The sequence below is a fragment of the Protopterus annectens genome, chromosome 3.part1 (genome assembly GCF_019279795.1).
Source record: "Protopterus annectens isolate FY-2018-M chromosome 3.part1, PAN1.0, whole genome shotgun sequence".
In the NCBI taxonomy this organism is placed as follows: domain Eukaryota; kingdom Metazoa; phylum Chordata; order Ceratodontiformes; family Protopteridae; genus Protopterus; species Protopterus annectens.
This window is the reverse complement of record NC_056732.1, coordinates 279,347,703-279,368,127: the sequence shown is the minus strand read 5'-3', so window position 1 is coordinate 279,368,127 and position 20,425 is coordinate 279,347,703. Positions and strand designations below refer to the sequence as shown.

General features: G+C 36.3%; 1 protein-coding gene across 4 annotated transcripts in view; it reads left to right on the top strand.

Annotated features, from left to right (window-relative positions):
* The window catches only part of THSD7A (thrombospondin type 1 domain containing 7A), a 2,877,792-nt gene that overhangs the window by 1,857,825 nt on the left and 999,542 nt on the right, over positions 1-20,425 (top strand). The window lies entirely within an intron of this gene.

The window sequence follows — 20,425 nt, the reverse complement described above, 5'->3', positions numbered from 1 at the left end:
CTAGAACACTATAATTTTTAACACAGAACCAGGCAAAGTAGATTGGCTTTTTGTTTTAATTCAAGTCTGGAATGTGGGATGGGCATCTTAGGCATGGGCACTTTCTAATTTTAGACAGTGGTCAGAGAGATGATGGGTATCAGACCCTGACTTGAGCACTTTCTGGTATTAAAATCGCAGAGGTAAGAAGCAGTCTTCCACAGACACAACCAGTTAATCACATCACTGCAGGTGAGGGAGTGGGATACAGCCCTAGGCTCAAGTGGCTAACTACAAGCATGTAACAGTGGAGGCACTGGAGCAAGGTGTCACCAGATATTTCAACACTTCTTTAGATACCAGAAATGGGATGAACAATGGGGATGTCACCCATCATAAACAACAGAAACATTGGGTGTAGACTACAGCTGTAGCCGTAGAAATGGGAGAGGGGCTACCATGGACACAAATGCTGTCAACATTTAAGCACAGGGATGGTGTGATATGACTTTTTATATTACAGTCCTTATTAACAGCTACATCTGTGGGGAGACTGTGGTACATTTTAACCTCTGCTAACTACTGACAGTGGAGAGAGGGTGTATTTACCTTACATTATAACTAGACAGAGCATGACAGCAAAAGTAGGAGGGGACCAGCAGTGAATTAAATAGGAAACAAGCTTCTGGAAATATGCCAGATGAGGAGACATATGGGAGGGAAACTACACTCAGTGTAGGCATGATGTTCTACTGATAAGTTTAGGACGGAGGCTTGAGACAGTGTGACTGGGATTACAAGCTCTGCATGTCCGACACAGTGATAGATGACATTTTCTATGTATTACAGTCAATAGTGCTGGCCAGACAAGATGGCTGAATGTTTTACTATACCAACAAGTGAGTCTGATTAGACATTCACAGTAAATACACTTGGCACTTGTGCAATGAGATTCTTTCCTTAGTTTGTCTAGATCATGAACTATAAGGTATGGAGTAGCTGCTACTGTTTTATTTTTCCAGTATAAATACCATCTACACACTTCAGCATATTGACCCTTATTATGGTCATTCAAATTGTACTCTGAGTGTTGTTATTAGCATGCATGCATGGAATATTAAAATTAATAAAAAGATCAAAAACTGTTTATAATTTGTCTAAGAAAAGTCAACATAACTTCTTCAAACTGATTCAGAAGGCAAGGAATTAACAAAATAAGTGCAATAATTATCTCTTTGGGTTTATATGGAAAACTTCACTATGTTCTATGCATGTATGAATTTTAAACTCAACTATTCAAATATAATAAAAGAAGAGAAGTTCATGCCTAATTTTAATTTTACTGTTTGTGTATTTATTACTAGGCAGTGCCATACCCATCTACAGTTCTACAATAATATAGTAGGTAATGAGTCACATCACACTCCTGTTGTTTGCCACCTTAATTACAGTGAAAGGGATTGTATAAAAAGATGGAATTTCTTGTTTGTTGTCTTTTCAAGCCTGTGGTGCCAGACATTATACAAATAAGGAAGAGAGGTTTGCATCAGCAGATGTGCTTTACTTATTATATATGCTAGTCTGTCGCTTTGTATTACAACCATTCAAAATGTTTACCTTTATACTGGAATACTGTCTTATTTTAATGAGCAGATGATTGGTTTGTAGCTCATTGATTTGTATTCCCAGTTCTGTTGATCCAATAGCAAATCGTTTCTGTTGATCCAATAGCAAATTGTGTCTGTTATTGTTGACCCACTATCAGTGATTCGATAATTTTTATCTTAACTGTGCAATCATGCAGTTGGTATGTATAAGGATCACTGCTGGGTTTAAAACACTGAAGATTGGAGAGGGCTGCTTCATCCAGCTGAAACCTCGATTAATGTTTTTTTTTCAATGAAATGTAGAGGAAGCTATATGTATATTCATTGTAGTATTTTTCTCTTAAGTCTATCCACCTAAAAGTCTCCAGACACCACTTTGTAGTTCAAAATCAGGTTGATTTACAAGGGGCAATAAAAATACTGCAGACTTGCAAGTCAGTGGAAGAATAAAACACAGTTCTGTGTTCAGCAAGTGCTCTCATACAGGCTTCACTTCGTATACAGCTTTCAATTCTTCAAGGTATAATTCAACAGAACTATCTAAAAAGGGCTAATTTCTTTTGCTACAGTAACTACAGTAAAGCTGAATACCCTTCAAGCCCAGCCTTTCCGGTAGAGGGATGGGAATTTGGCTTCCTTTTAAACTCCTAACACCCATGTTGCTTAATACAAAACTCAGAGAAACAGAAAGCTTCCATTTTTGTGAACATGCAGCCTTTAAAACTCTCCATGTGCAACTGTTCCCATTTGTTTCTATAGTAATCCTTCTTCGTTTCTCCTTCCAGACACATGCTTTGCAGCTAGGAGATTGGTAAGATGACTTTCAGCAACCTTGACAGCTATTATTATGCCGGATGACCCCAGCAAGTGAGCAACCATCTGTCTGAGCCCCACTGAATGGACTGTTGCACTAAACAGACCAGAAACATTAAGGTGCTAGTTGCCCATGTGATGTATGATCTAGATGCCTGACAAGAAAGCTTAGGATTGTTATTGCTGTCTATACAGTCTCTGAAGGAGGGCTTGGTCTGTAAATAGGGTCAATTTCCTGCCTAGCAGATAATATTCTAAGGTGGAGAGAACCCACCTGATTACCTAACATTCTCTTTGTATTACTGAATATTTTTTCTTAGTATTCCTGAACTTGTAGCTAACATAACAGGAAGAACATTCCTCACCCCCTACTCTTTGGTGCTACACTAAACCAAGGCCTATTTCTGATGCATTTGTACGTACTGGGAACTGGTTAGAGATAAAAGGGACCATCATAACTGTTTCTGAAGACAATAGATTTTTGTTTTAGTTTTCTAAATGTTTGTTTATTTATCCATTGGACTTTCAGTGAAGCCTTTCCTTCCATTTGGGTCAGTTAGGTGACAAGCAAATGCACCAGAGTCTGAGATGAACTTGTGATCATAGCTTGCCAAGAGTAAAACTGTGTTAATTCTGTAGCACCTCTGTGCTGTGGAATATCACCCAACTAGCAGTCTAATTATACTGTTATATTCCAGAGCATGTTCTAGAAAATCAAGTTAAAATTCATAGGACAAACAAATGCAACTATTTTGTGAGTAATAAAAGTTATTGAAAACAAACAAACAACAATACTGTTAGTAAACAATCTGCTTTTCAATAACAGTGAGTACATTCACAGTCATTACATTAATAGCATAATATATTATAATGCACAAAAATCGAGGATGGTATTTTTCTCTAAAGTTTCAGAAACAAATTGTCATATCTTGGAGCATGCATGACCTAGACTTATATTGTCAGAACACTTTTTTGTTAACGAGACAAAATCTCTCATGTAAGAACAAGAAATTCCCCTATGAGTGCTTTTTTATTGAGTTATTTGCAGAAATATGAAGAACTATATTTATTTGTATAATTAGTAATACAAATAGCAATGAATATATTTCAAGATATGTAGCTTAAAGTACAGTACCATATGATAGTTTATACAATAGCCTGGGCATACTCTTAATCTGCTGACTTTGAAAATAGGTATGGCGTCTTTTGAAAAGTAAATACATTGAGTCAAAATTCTGGACTTCTAATAGCATAAAATTTGAATACAAAATATCAAATACCTCCTCCAATAGGAATGCAGGATACTACTCCAAAAGATTCTTAATAAACAGAGTAACAAAAATGATGGAAAAATATAAGCAATCATCAAAGAGACAGAACAAAATCTGCTGTAGATTTTAAGGAACTTTCATGCAAAATTCTGCCATACAAGGTCATTTATTTTTGCTCCTGGAAGAAGGCTGATAGAAGATGTGTGCCCTCTTTCTTTAAATTATTAGTACCACTGGCGTACTATACAGTTTCAAAAATCACGTGTGATGAGGGGGGTTCCATTTCTGGACTACTACAGCAATACACACACACACACACACACACACATATATATATATATATATATATATATATATATATATATAAATAATATGGATTCACTTTATAATCTCGAAATACTGAAATGTCAAATTTCAGTATCTTGAGACCATAAAGTTGAATCTTCAAAATAGCGAAAATGCATAATCACGAATCAGACTAAGTTGAATTCACGGTTATGGCTTTACGTTACGTGACGTGTAATGTATTGTGTGGATGGTGTCCAGTGTAGTGTGTGGATTTAGGTAGAATTTAAGGTAAGTGAGTGTTTTGTAAGGGTATTGGGTAGGTGTTTGTAAGGGTATTGGGTAGGTGTTTGAGTGTATGTGAGTGTGTTTGTAAGTTGTACGTGTGGATTAGGGTAGGCAGGTAAAAGTATGAGTGTTTAAGTGTTGGATGTGGTGGTGTTTGTGTGTGTGTGTGAGTGGGACTGTAGAATGTCTGGGTGTGAGTTTACTGTCTTTTTCTGTTTGTGCGATCTCAGAGTTAATATATATATAAGTAGGGGTGTGTGGGGGCTTGCCCCCCTGCTTATATGTAGTGTGGGTTTGTAGATGTGTGGGGTTATGTTTGTGTGTGTGTGTGTTTTTTTGTAGTGTGGGTATTGTGCTGTATGTGCAGTGTGGTGTATGGTTTGTGTTCGCGATTTGAAGTTTCGTGGTTTTGGGCTGTCGGTGTTTTGTGAATTCGACTTTATGGTCTCGAGATACTGAAATTCGACCTTTTCAATACCATAATTTCAAAATCCCGAAGACCAAAATACTGACATGAGAATCACAAAACTTAAAATGCTGAACTGCGTAAATTTTCCCAGGGCAGGTAAACCCTTGCCTGATACAACATTGAAACACACAGCACTATCTAAAACCCACTTAGGTGGGGAACTATGCCCCACACTCCCACCAACTATATATACCAACTCTGGGATTGTACTACAATGGAGAAAGGGCATGATTCCCCGCATTGGGCAAGGGTTTATTTGCCCTGGGAAAACTTACTCAGTTCAGTATTTTAAGTTTTGGGATTCTTGCCTCGGCATGTTATTCTTCAAGATTTTGAACTTTTGATATTACAAAGTAGACCTATATATATATATATATATATGACCCATATATATATATATATATATATATATATATATATATATATATATATATATATATATATATATATCTGTTGTAATGGGACTTCATCTGAGCAGGTGCCCATTTTCAATGAATGATAAGAAAAGATAGCCCCTGTATAAAAACAGTGCCCATATAATAAATGTGAGTAGCTGTATAAAGTAATATAGATTAATAATTTCAGGTTTTACAATACATATTAACATACAAGCAAAATCACACTGTATCTTGAGTGGCAACATTCATTGGTTATGCAAAGAGTCATAGTACTAGTAATTCATCTGGATAATTCACACAGAATCACTGGTGTACCTTACTGTACTTTAGAAGCAGTTGTGTATACATTGTACATTTAACACAGTTTTAACGGCACATCTTTCTGCAAGTCGTCATATTTATATGAACTAATGCATTATCTAACAGTAACTGAAGGAGAAGAAAAAGAACCAGAATTAAAATTTAAGAACAGGACATTTATTTATTTATTTATTTAAGCAGTAAAGGGTGGCAAGGAATGAAAATATAGAAAAGAGAGCCATGATTAAGAAAAACACATTTTGGTGGTGATTGCCTGGAAGATTTGCTGAGAGATAGTATTAATTTGAGACTAAATCTAAGATCATAGTTAGAAGAGAGCATATATTAGCTGAATTGCCTAACACAAAAGCTGCATTTGCATCTGAACTGAAAGAATTGTTTTAGCAAACTTTTAAATTTGTAAGACTGTGGCTCACATCTTAGTGAGCACAAATTACTTTTTTCCAGACTTTTAGAAGGCAATGTGAAGAAAAAAAAACTCTATTATTGTTTTCATTTTTGTTTGATTGAATTAGCAGATATTGTTGGATTTTAATTCTTTAGCTTGGATATACCAATACATATAGCCAGGCAAAGAGATTTCTACAGAATTATTTGTCCAAAGGTGTGTACTGTGCAATTTTACTTAGATTAGCTAGTTTTGCTGCAATAGAAAGAAAAAATGATGTCTGCAGGTTCTGTTGCTAGTATTAAATGCAATGTCTCTTTTGTTCTCCATTTAAAGTCTGTGACAAAGATGAACAGACTAGCTTGTAAACAGAAAAGAGGTATATACAGGTCTGTGAATAAGGAAGTTACAAGGTATGGAATACCTGCTTGAATCACAGAAACATAAGTTGATGTACAAAGAGGGCAATTTTCTGAGTTCATGTTTTAACTTCAGTTTGATATAATGATTGGAGTGGAGTTTCATGTTTAGTAATATGTATAGGTATGTAATCTGCTTGTTTTTTACCCGATTAACTTAGGAAGTTATCAATAGTTGAATGATACATGTTATGGATTACTTCTGAGTTAAAACTTCTATTGTTCTGTTTGCATTTATTGGAAGACAAGGGATGGAGCCACTGGTTCACAGCATCCAAGACACAGTACTGATTAGCCTTATGAGAGTTAGAGTGGTACACATTACTTCCTGCTCCACCTCCATGTGGAGGATCGCCAATGCTACCATCATCTCCCACTATGGCAGTGTTGTCTGAGTTCAAGGTAGGACACTAGCTGGTGTGCCATGTAGTGGGGGGATCACAGATTACGCCACGTAACCTGCATCTGATGTCTTCACTGACAAAACATCTCAGAAAATTATTTCATGGAGATCATGGTCCTCAGTTGACACCACTCCTGTCAAGATGAACTCAAGCCACAGTGCAGCAAAGCCAGCATAGTGGCTGGAGCTTATATTCATGAAGTGGTTTCTCTACCCTTTTCAGGAGGAATTTGTCAAGACACAGAGTACCTTCACCTCCAGACTTCTGTCTTTGCCTACGGTCACATTCACATAGTCGTAGCCCCTTCCAGTCACAGGGGGAATTGTCTATTATACAGACCCCCCAGTCTATTTAGATAGACATTTGTTTTTACATCTCTAACCACTAGTAATTGTGATGATGTTGGTAATCTGCTCCACCTTCCCGCCTATATGGCAAATGCAGGATTGTCTGAATCACAGTGTGACTTGACCATGCATTGACCAACAAAGCTTGGTATTAACACTGCATGCACCATGTTTTTTCTGTGACAGACCACTGTCATGTGTAATTATCAGACACCATATGTCTGGAATAGACCTTGCCATTGTCACCTTTACTGCTATGTACTGTTCATTAGTCTCTAGAAGATATTTGAGTGACAGCTGGTCAGCTTTCCAATATACACTTTTCAGTTGATTACGATGATGTGCCTTTCCTGTTGCCTTTTTGCACATGTGGTCCAGTCATAACAGTATACTTGACTGCCTGGCAATTTTTCTAACCAATAAATTACACAGCAAGCAACATGCCAATGACATCTTGGCAGCTATGGCTCAGTTCTGCTGAAGTGCACCCAAACATGGTGAGAGAGTTGGCATGGGCTTTCAACAGGCCAAAGAGTCAATGTAACATAATCTGTGTCTCTGCATGTGTGGCGTTATAATGGAGTACTGCCACATGCTATGGTTTCCATATGGTCATCATAAGCACATATTCAGCATCATGTGCAAAGAGACTATCAGCATGCGTAGAACTATAAAATATAGACAGGCTGCAAGAACAATAAATCATTTTCTTCCAAAAGCATCGTTTGGAATATCAAAATAAACTGAACTAACTGTAACCATGTCCAGTACATTAGGGAGCTAGACTTTCTTAGTATATCTCTCAGTGTGTCTCATATTAGTCCAGGTTTCCTCTGGTGTTTTCTTCAAGGTCCTTCTTTATACTGGAGGGCCTCTCACAGAACTGCTGATCTGGGTACAGAATTCTCACCCAGGAAGAGCCAAACACTCTGACATCAGCACTCATTTTTATACACCACTGATTAGCTGCATTAAGCAACGGACCAGTGAAAACCTACTCTAATACAGCAAGGATCCTGCCAGTCTTAAAGTAATAGCCCTATTTAAAATAGCAGTTTATTTGCAAAATGTTAAACAATAGTTGTATGTACAATATTTAAAACAGCATTATTTACGTTCTTCATGAACTCCTGAGCCAAAGGTGTTTCATTTTGGTTTGCTTTTGTATCTTCTGCTCAGAGCTTTGTGTTAGAGAGTTGTGATTTTTCTCTTGATTCCACAACAAAAGCACAAGCCCTATAACCCATTTGTATATTGGTAGAGGTGAGAGTTGTTTTAAGCCAACCATTCCTCTTAGAGTTGAGAGTAGGGAGTTTGAGAGGATGCCATTCATGGTCTGGCTGACCTTGTCTCACAATCTAAACCCCTCCAACTGCTGACTGTCACTTTAAAAATCATTGCTGCCCTGGGTGAAAATGTGTGGATTGCATGCATGGCCAGGCCCCCTGACTTAATGTGCATCATGATTATTCTGGCCTGTAATGCTGCTTTCTAGATTGCCATTCTTCTGCTAAGGTCAACAGTACAACAGTCAGACTGCATGACTGTCCCCAGGATGGGTGAGCTCATGTCTGCTGCTCAATCCCTTGTTCCACTGCCTGGTTTCTTCAATGCCTCAGATGCTATTTGATCTCAGGTCAATTGGGTCATATGCAGTATATCACTGCTATGCTGTTTGACATAGGGCAGCATCCTCCACATAAAATTTGCCAGCCTACAACCCTTATTTCTTTTCCTTATAACCTCATTATTATTATTATTATTATTATTATTACTGTTACTACTCTATACATACAGGTTTACTATCATTTACCCGATACTAGAATGCTGGCAATGTCCAAATCTTGGCCCTATCTTGACCCATGTTAACGCTCATCCCTGGGTCACATTCGACATATATTTCGGCAATACCAGACTTCTGCAATGTGAGTTTTTGCAGTCGTGAGTCAGTGATATGACCATTCGATCAAGTCCACGTCAAGTAAATGATAGTAATCCATACATACATGCATACATACATGTACACATATATCAAGAAAAAAAATAGCAGCCGAGCTCGAGTCTTAACTGTGTAATACCTTAAACCTCCTGTAGTGGATGCCCATGGGATACATGGAAATGATCCCTTAAGAACATACAGTGTTTTAGCTACATGGCTTCTAAGTGCCCATGACTTTTTACTTTTCATATTTTAAGTGTCTGTGGGTACATTTAGGCCAGTAAAACCATACATTACTAGCTATGGAAATGCATGTTTCAGGCTTTTTAGTGACCTTATCGGGACAACATAAGTTGAATGCTTGGCAATACTTAGGAAACACAGAGTTTAAAATAAGGCCAATGCCCATAAACATTAAGTGCCAGCAAAATATCAGAAATATCCAAACCAGAGGGCAAAAAGGTAACACATTCAAACCATTCTGTTAAAACAGATATTGGTGTTTGGCTAGGATTTTAGTTATTCATTTATCATAACTCTAACTATCATTATACTACCGTATAATCACCTATATATCTACTATATACTGTATATCACCTTTTTGTACTTTTAGTTTTTCTAATGTATGTCTCTCTTGTAATTTATTTATATTTTCATTCCAATTTTACATTTTGTTGATGCACCAATGTTTATTTTTTTTTTTTATAAATATGAATTTTGAAATAATCCCAAAGAATAACATCACCAAGTAATTTATTATTAATAAGTTCCATATAATATAATCCTATATTTTTTTATTTAACCAATGTTTGAATCAGGTAATTTAGTTAAATAAATGAATATTCTATACATTAGAGCTAATTTCTTAGTATTGACTTCTTATCTTAAACATAAAGAGCTATGATCCAAAAATGGACTAGGGATAACCTCAGATTTTCCTAATTTAAATTGTAAGGCAGTAGAAATATATATCTTATGAATCTGAATTTTTCAATGAACAAAGGAGCAACGAGTAAAAAAATTAAAGATTTTTTACCTAGAAATGTCATTATATCTACAACGTTAATATCTGTTCTCTATTTTTAACAACCTCAGCAGTTGTAGACTCATTTGTGGTATTAGTAACAATTGCTAAAGTAAACTGAGAAAGTTGCTAGTATAACATGTTTTGCATTAGCATGCATTTTCTGAAGGATATGAAGGTTGAAACTCAAAAGTATGTAATTATTTATTGGCATAAATCCCTAATGATTTGTTAGAAAATCAGACATTTTATGTGGAGTAGACTAAAACTGTGGCAAAAACCTTAAAATTCTTGAAAATTTAGGTAATTGAAAAGTATGGCCTCAGGCTCTATTACTTCAGGACCCAATCCTCTCTTCTTCACTTTAGTTCTGCCCCATTCAAGGCTTGCTGGATATCTGGCCTCCTCATTCACAGATATCCAGCCCGTACTTCAAGTCATACTTGTCAGTTGCTCAAATGACCTGCTAGGGGAGACCAAAAAACTGTAGTTTGTTCTTGTACTCCATTTGTATTAAAACACTTTTCTTTAAATTCAGTTTAAAATTTACTGAGAGATACAATCATTTGGTTGAAGCCATGCCTTGTAGCTGATCGGAGGCAATCTTTGTGAAATAATTTAGTTCCCACACATGACCTGCTTTTTTCAAGTAGATTAGCAAGGAAAGTGATTATTGTTATAGCCTGATAATTTGATTGACTATCACAACTTCTACCATTGTGTAGAATCATCAATACTTTCCTATTGTGATGGCACTCAATCTTCTATTATAACGCACTTCATTAAAAGAGACATTTTTGACAGAGGTAGGGTACCTTGCCCTATTATTTTGCATTTGGGAGTCTTTTAATTAAATACAAATGTTCTGCCTCCTAGCGGATTGCACATCCAAAGTGGACAGAAGAAGGAAAGCTTATAGAAATGATTGTTAATAGATATGCTTAGTCTAGATGTTGGTTGTGGTGAGATAATATAACCAGGAAGAAAAGTTAATGCATTTCTATGTAGTATGTTATAGGTATCTGTAGCTAGATTAGATTTTGACATACCTTCTAATGCTTCCATATTTTCTTACTAAGGAGGAGTTCACATTTTCCTGACTCCCTTTGTAGAGAATGCTATCCCAGTTTCCTCTCTCTTAATGCATCCTTAAGTCACAGTCTCTTTTCTTCTATAGAAATTTCAGTGTTTATATTACTATCTAAAATTACTTGTAATCTCATTAGGTATGCACCCATCTGCATTACAATGCTATTAAGCTTCCACTGGAACTCAAATATGAATGGAATGCAAGGGCAAGGCATAGAAATACAGGACCATGATATTAAAGAATCATTTGCATGTCCATGGATATCTACACATCTAAAATGAAAACAATCAAGTTATACGACACAGATAATTGTGAAAATAGAATTATGAATGAAGTAAATAGGTACAGTGCTGCCTATGAAACTGAAACACTAGGGACCAAACATTTAATAATACTTGCAATTGACAATGATACCTCTAAAAATGTGGTTAGAAATGTATCTGAGATTTTGCTTCTGATGCAGATCAAAAGGGACCTTTTAGGTCTTCTTCTCAACTGTTAGTCAAAGTAAATGAACGTATACTTCTAATACTTTTAATACTTCAGGCAGTGTAGGGAAGAAGAGGTTTTCAGACCTTCCCATCAACTAGAATAGTGAACCTGGAAGAATCTATTCAGCAACTTATTATTTTATTGGAAAATATTTTCAAAAAGCTTTATTTGTGCAATAAAGAGTTTTATTACTAACCAGATGGCCTTTTATGAAATCCAGATTCCAGCCTCACAGCTTAATTTGGATATGAGCCTTCTATATATACCTACATTTCTAAATTAAATTTGAAATCCACTAATAATTCTCAACAACACTCTGTCCTGTGCCTTCTCTTCATATTCACATTCAAGGTAATAACTTATTTATTTGACTCTGCTACTCATAACCAGGAGTCAAACACTGAAATCTTCAGATGTCAAACACTGTCTACTTTGTACCTCAATGAATAGTGTAACAGTCTACCATATCCGTGAATCTCAGTGCGCCCTTATAGTTTTTAGTAAAGTGCATCCCCCACCACAAATACTGGGCTCTCATACATAACATCCATTTCCTGTCTCGGCAGTCGTAACTGACAGTTCCAGATTCACTTTGTTGGATGAGTGTTCAAAGCAGCTTTCAGGTCCAACTGTAAATGATAAATAATGACATTTACTCCTATGTTTTAAAGACAAATAAGATCAATAGTGAAAACTTTAGAGAAGACAATATGGTACAAAACATGGTGTGCAAACCTGTCGTCTACAGAGTCATACTGAGTAATTTCATTACTCTTCAGTTTGAGATTTACCAATAAATATGCTAAAGCCAGAAAATGAAACTACCTTCACAATCTAGCTATGTTTTAAAAAATGACATTTGATTACATCTATATTTGTATACTTATTAAAAATATTAAGGAATAATATATGCAGCATTTTCTGTATGAAGTGATGTTAGGCAATTAACTGAAGGCAGGTTTTAGGGCTCATTTTGACACCAAAGTTGTAACTATAATGAAATCTGTATTATACTTGAAACAAGACACATTCATTAAGCTAAGTGATAGTACTAATTACAAAACCTTACTATGCGAAACTAAAAAATTGCTTGATGCAAGACTGTACAGATTTACAGTGGTCCCTTCAACTTGTACACACATATTTGTCCTGTTATTTATTATATGCAGAAATATATGTGTAAATAAAGTAATACAGCAGTAAAACAGCAAAGTTAAATAACTGTAAAATATCACTTAAAGGAAACGTATAACGAAATACAGAAACTCATCATTTGTCAGGTACATTATGTTTCATGTTTACTATGCTGCACAGATGGTGTTTCATATTTTGAACCAAATCATTTTATAGCTGTCGTATTTCTTGCTGTTGTCATTTACTGTGCTGTACTAGTACTTTATATTTAAATAATATTTAGTTCTGCACTGCATTTACTTGACAACCTTCAGACATCTCTCTTTGCCTTGTAAATCTGTTTATTTTGTTTAATTTCCTTATTTTGTTGTTGTTAGTCTGAATGTCCCTCTCTGTATCTGTGAAACAATATCTGCAAATATTTATTCAGAATTGCTTACCCCAGGAGCTGTATTTTGTTTCCTGTAAAACCCTTTCATTGCTTATGAAAAAAGGCTAAACTTTATGAACTGAGAGTTTTAGTCATGCAACTGATATTTTGTTTGGGTGGAGTTCATTACATGACTTGAAAGAGAATTTCAGAAATCAGCATTGTTTAAAGACTTACTATTGACATCATATCCTCTTTGGCAGTCAGTAAAAAATACTATATAATCATCAAACAAATACTATACCTAATATCTTTGGTCACTGACATGATGACAGTTTCCCCCCGGAATACCAACTTTACCAGACACTAATAACCCAACTTCTATCAAGGACTAAAATGCTTTCCAATGTCTATAGACTAGTAACAAAAATAAAATACCAAGACAATATATTATTCTCTAAGTACTGGGTTGGACAAAACAGAGAAATTACACTTAGCCAAAAACTTGATGCAATTGATGCAACAATGAAATTAACCCCCTTCAAAAAATTAATCTATACCCAGCTCATGATAAACAATAACGCCTATCACACGCCGTCATTCCTAAATAAAATTAACCCAAACACCTCACCTCTATGCCCAACTTGCCCTAATTCAGTGGCAGACATACTCCACATTTTCTGGTCCTGTAAAAAACGTGTATAAACTTAGGTGCTCCTTACGAGCACAACTGGAGAAAATGGGATACACAAAGTCAACCCGATCCTGGGAAATGGCGCTATTAAATATTTACCTGGGTTCATTTAAATCTGAAACTAAACATATTATCGTGACATTGTGTGCTCCTCAAAACTTACATTACTTTAAACTGGCTAGACAGAGCCAAAATGTCCTGGAAGGACTTCCAATCCATGGCTGTTAAATATGTTTTGGTAAGTAAACTAAAGACAACAAGCAAAAAGAAATTAAGCTTCTTCCAGAAGTATTGGAGTAACCTCCTAGATGCTCTTAATCAACATCCTACTTAGGTAGACCTCCATCCTCCCTTTTATTCCTTCGGGCCTCATCTAATTCCCCTAGTTCATTTGGATTGTTAATTCTGTGGCAAATACTTCTCTTTAATATCTACCTCCAACATAACCCTTGAATGATCACAAACAATACAACCCTCTACAATATCTTTTCCTACCCCTGTGCAAGCACTAACATTTAGCTTTCTTATGCTAACACCCATTCATTCAGTGACAGTCATGTGTATATATTGTATACAGTTAAATCAAATAGGTTTAGGCGTACTGATATACCTCCACACACCTGCATAATAAATACTTGTCAATAAATTTTGCACCTCTCTGTCTGTTAATCTCTTAATCACTTGTTTAATGAAGGTTAATATTTCTTTTTGTTATATAGGACTGACTGTACTTGTGCCTAAGCAGGTTGCATGAAGTATATTCACTTATTTGTTTTGAACCTATTTGCATTGCGTGACGTGTAACTGATTCTGTATTTGTGTCTTTAAAAATGTTAATAAAAATCAAATTGCGAAAAAAAAAGAAGTCAGCGTTGTTGAATTTTTATAATGTATTTGTTTTGTATCTGTATTACTTCAGGCCATTACCATCTTTAAAAGGCAACGACACAAACTGTTAGACATCGTCATCGATTTCAACAATATGTTTCTTAATTTCATTACCAATTCCATTTTTGGGATTTTTTTTTTAATATTCTTGTTCATAGATTCATTCTAAAGTGAAAGACTGAAAAGCCAATTACAAGCTTAGCTACAGCAATCAGCAATATTAAATTTTCATGGTAACAAGATTTTATCACACACCCTTAGTATGAGTTTGTTGTCTCTCACCCAACTGTCTACATTGGTTTTGTAGGCAGACACAGTGTTATTCTATTTTAAGTCTAGATACAGTTTATTCTAAAGGAACAGAATTCATTGCGTTATGAATCTCTCAAGCCACCAGGTACTTGTTGGTCCTCAGATGGAAGTTAATGTCATTGTCTTGAGTGTTGATTAAACTGATAGTTCTATGAAAGCTCCAAAACATGATGTGGAATCACTACTTTGGATTCTGTAGGAGACAGAGTAGAGGGATAGGGTCTTTAATCTTTTGTGGTAGCTTAGGCTGTGTAATCCAAAAATCTTTATTAAATACCTTTTGGATGTTTCATTTGGCTTAAGATGTTTAGCAAGGTACATTCCAAAATGGGCAGTGTACTGTAGAATAGACTTACTAAGGGAGGAGCTCAGTGAAACTGTGATTGCTTAGGATCTACAGGAAGTGCTCCTGCAGATCACTTGTGTCAGGTAGAAGGACTCTCGGACGACAAGTAAGACAGGGCAATCAAATGAGAGATCATTCTCAACATAGGCCGTAACTCTCAGACAATTAGGTCAGTCTTCAGAACTCATAAGAGAGGTACTATCAATTTGGTAAGGTGCAAGCTGTCGCTTATCTTGTTTACCATTGAAGACAAACAGTCAGGGTAGTTTGCTTATATGCTTTATTATATAGAAACACATCAGGATGGACAGCAGCAGTACAAAATATAAACAAACTGATTAATTGACAGACTACTCAGACATGCATGCTTACATCTCAACAGTTTACTACAAAATGGCAGTCAGGCTAGCACGTGCTCAGTATTTATACACTTGTGCAAGCCCCTAGAGAGCGTCTTAAAGATATACATACATATTGATCTACATCCTCCCTTTTTAATGAATTACCCAGAGTATAATGACATTTGAAAAGAAACATGCAATACGGTACAGACGATAAGAAATAAACACAACTTTCTTGTCCAAGTTGCTGTGTATCTAAAACATCGTCTGGAAATGCGACCTGATCTATTGATATAGCAATCAGAACTGGTTTCAGCAACAGGGACAGTCTTTGATGAACAACTTGCTTCAAGAGTTTTGGGATTCTTCTCAGGAACAGGGATATTTACTGGAACGTCCTCTGGAACTGGAACTCTGGAAAACTCACTCTGAGATATAGTCTCTCTCTCACAGGTATGATACTGCAATACAGACTCACACACCATGACTACATGTTTCTGATTCCACCTAAATTCTGCTCCTTGCAATTCCACAATGCAAGATTTTGGCTCTGGACATATACTCCTCATGACTCCAGTCCAATCAAAAACTTTTGTCATCTGCATCCCCGCTATCTCCCATTCTCGTAATGGATTGAGCAATTTGCTGGTCTTATCATAATAAGACTTATAGGAGAAGCACTTCTTTAATAGATGGGCTTTCACTGATCTGTTGTTCTTGACACATGGAACCAATAATATACTGCTAGTTGACAGTGTGATTCTGGTTTGTCTCGACAGAAGTCTCTGTATAGGTGAACCAAGATGTTTATCATGAGGAACATTTCTGAGAGTTAAGAGATTCAAGAAAACATCACTATTGTCTCATTTTGACTTCTCTAGTAATTTTTTCGCACTTTGAACTGCATGTTCTGCTAAACCATTTGACTGCAGATACTCAGGGCTACTCGTAACATGAGTAAAGTTCCACTCTTCAGCAAATCATTTGAACTGCTGGCTTGCAAACTGTGTACCAATGTCAGAAATAACTTTGTGCAGACTACCATGGACTGCAAAATGATGCTTCATCTTAGTAATGACGGTAACTGATGCTAGATTAGGAAATAGGTCAATCTCATACCTATTTGAATAAGAGTCTACTAACGTTAAGTAATGTTGACCATTCCACTCAAAATTACTATAGCTACTGTCAGCCAAGGTAGTTCAAGAATCTGGTTTAGCTGAAGTAGTTCTTTCTGTTGATGTGGCTTAGTACTATTAAATACATAACAAGATGAAAGTACTCTCTCTATTTCCTTTGATATAGAAGGCCAAAATACTAATCCTCTCACACTTGTTTTGATAGAATCAATTGCTGGCTGGCCACAGTGCAAAATACTAAGATACTCTTGTTGCAAGGATTTTGGAACAATCACTATTGGACCTCTCATAATGATACCATTGTCAAACAAAATCTCATCTCTGTAAGTAAAATAAGGTTGCACTTGTACTTGTAAGCAAGATTACTTTGATGGCTATCCCCAACTGATAAAGCGGTTGAGCTGCTGAAGTATTGGATCTGAGGCTGTATAACTTCTAATCTCATCAAGACATGTGGAAGAAAAAATTCTCTCTTCCATGACTTCAAAATCAAGTTTCTCATTTTCATGTTGTTCAGTGGTATTTTTGGGCTATCTGGCTAATATATCAGCAAGATAAAGAAATTTGTCTTTTGTGTAAACAAGAATAAAATTATACTTTTCCAATTTCAACATCATGTGTTTCTCAAAACAGTGACTAGAGGTTGGTGATATGTTTCAGTCTGGATAGGTTTGCCATAAATATAATCATGGAACTTTAAACATCAAACACTATTGGCAAGAGTTCTTTCTCTATCTGAGCATATTGCATTTTATTTTGGGTTAAAGTTCTGTACACATAAGCTACTGGTCTACCCTCTTCACAAGGAAGAGTAACTGGTTTGTGAACATCATAGTATCTGAGGGTTGATGGACTGATAGTTTTCTGTTTCAGGACATGAAATGCTCTCTGGTGTTGTTCTGACCATGACCATGACACATCTTTGCATGTCAGTCTCTAAGCGGTGCCATACCTCTCAACCGTACCGAAATCCTCAGTAAATACTGGTTTTGAGGGCAAAATAATGAGGTGACATGAATTCCTGAGTGGCCCCTTTAATTTCCAAATTTCCTGGGTTTTGTTTTATTTGAAGGATTTTTTTTTTGAATGAATGATGTCATCATGTGCACGGTGCAGGGCATCCGTGATGATGTGCAGACAACCTGTCAGAGAATGCCTGAGCCATTACTTATTTTACTTTAACTTTTGCATTACACCAGTCTGCGTATTATACTTAATTTAATTTAACTTAACTTTCGCATTTGACCGGTCCGCATGTTATACAGGCCGTGCCTTCTTTCCTTGGCTCCTCCAGGTAAGGTAAAAATTCTGTTACTAGGTCTTTTTGTTACTTTATTTGTGAGAAGGGTTACTTACCAGGTCACCAGGTCTTTTTGTTAACTTGTGTTCAAGAGAAATGGCAACGACAGTTACATTCTGCAAGTTAAGTTAAGCTGCATTCTGGTGTGGCCCAAGTTTAAATAAAACAAAATTTCGAAGAAAAGTACACTTTACCTTTCAATTGGTAATGTTTGATATGCGTTTACATAGGTTAATTTATGAACGTTAGACTGAGGTTTGAGAAAATGTATGACTGTAAAATGGCCTTGTAGATCCATTTTTTATTATTCCATGGGTGGCTAAGGCTAGGATTTCAAGGAAGATAGACATTGGAAGAAGAGGATACCTCCCCATAAAAATGGAAGATGTAATGTTATATGATGTGGTTGTTCTTTCAAGTAGACCTTACGAGGAACGTTACTTGTTTGAGTCACAAAGTCGATATTCCTCTCTGTTCCATGTTGAAAAGATTGTCATACATTCCGTGTTAACTAATTACCATGATAAATAATACAAAATCATACCAATTCATCAAATAACTTGTTATATATGTAAAGTACATTTGCGCCATCTTTGAGTCTCATAGTTGAAGTCACTTGTAATCTGTTAACAAGCGTTCCATATTTTGCCCATTTGTTGTGAGAGAGTCTATAGAGTGCCACATTTTGGAAGTGAAATGTTGAAAGCTGTGCATGTGTCTGTCAAGATTATTTTCTGTTATTGATGCTTACTTTATAAGTTAGGTTCCCCACCTAATTGTCCACTTCTTACTTAGTAATTCTGGACAAATTGTACTGCATGCTATGTCTCTTAATGCTGTATTTATTGACTTTGAAGGTAAGATTGCTCCTTTTGCATCAGGTGTGAATTTCTGTAGACTATGCTGGAGAATATTCAAATGTTTTTTATTTAAGTAATTATCATACCTATTAAAGTGAAGGGGAAGATTTTTTTTGTCAGAGGCAAAATAAAATGTAATGATGATGTTAATAATGTATTGATACTGTGCACAGGACTGGAAGGAACACAGTGGCAAAATCAATTTTTTTTGTGTGTGGGCCGGGGTGTGGGTGAAAAACGGAAGCAGCACTGTTCATTCTGTTGTGGGTGTATACAAGAGAAACGACAACAGCACTGTTTAGGTTAAGTTAAGCTGCATTCTGAGAGGAGAGATCAGATGTGTGTGAGAGAAACATGGAAACAGCACTGTCAATTCTGATTTTGCAAGGAGAAATCCGGCATCATCGGCAGTTGCATTCTGCAAGGAGACTCTGTTAAGTTAAGCTGCATTCTGGTGTGGGTGAGAAATGGAAGCAGCACTGTGGGTGTATGTGAGAGAAACGCACTGAGCAGTTATGTCTCTTAAGAAATATGTGTATGTAAGTAAAATGCCCTAGTTATGTATAACTGGTGGTTACTGTTACTCAGGCTCAAACCCTGTACCTTAGGTACAGTGCGCAAGATCCTAAATTCTCTACCCACACCACCACCAATTGGAATTAAGAGTTTGGCTGATACTTTTGGTCTGTTCTTAAAATTTGTGGTTTTCTGGTAAATCAGTGAGAAATGAATTCATTAAATAATGATAGTTTTAGTCTTACTATCTTTCAGGAAATGTATGGTAACACAAAACATTTAATTGTAACAACTTTTCAAAGATTATACATGCAATGTTTAAAATGTGTCCCTAGTTTTGGGCCTTTGTCCCCCCGATACATTTTGGCCTTTTCCAGATTTCTTGTGCTGCATAGTTTCTTCAGGGGGAGAGAAGTTTAGTGCTGCTTATGCCAAGTCTGCTCATGTTGTTAGTAGCACAATAGGTAGAATACTTGCTTCTGATGCAGAAGATTGTGGGTTCTCCTCCCACAGTATGCAGATGTGCTGCCCACATAGCCGGCATTTATATAGCCAACCAGGGGCGGCCCCCTGGGGTGCCAGCAGCATGGGGCACCCAGATGGGTGTGTAGGGGGCGCCTGGAGCTCCTTTTTGGGGGCACCACCACCAGGCCACCTAAGGCTGCTGCCCACCCACAGTTTCTATTTTAAATTCTGAGTTATGGTAATACTTCATAGTTAGCAACTTTTTCTATTTTAACTCACTTAAATCCTTACCCCTATACTACTACCATATTTCTATTATTTGTTATATTTGTGAACTTCTTGATACTTTATATGTCTTTGCATTCTTTACTTTTAGATGTTCAGGTAAAACTCTGTGATTGCAATAAACCAATTTAATGTGTGCACTGAGAAAGATATATCTTGATCATCAGCACTACCAAAGAACAAACTTTGTGAGAATGTTGCTACTTGCAATGTAGTTGCTGTCCATAAGTCCATATATTTG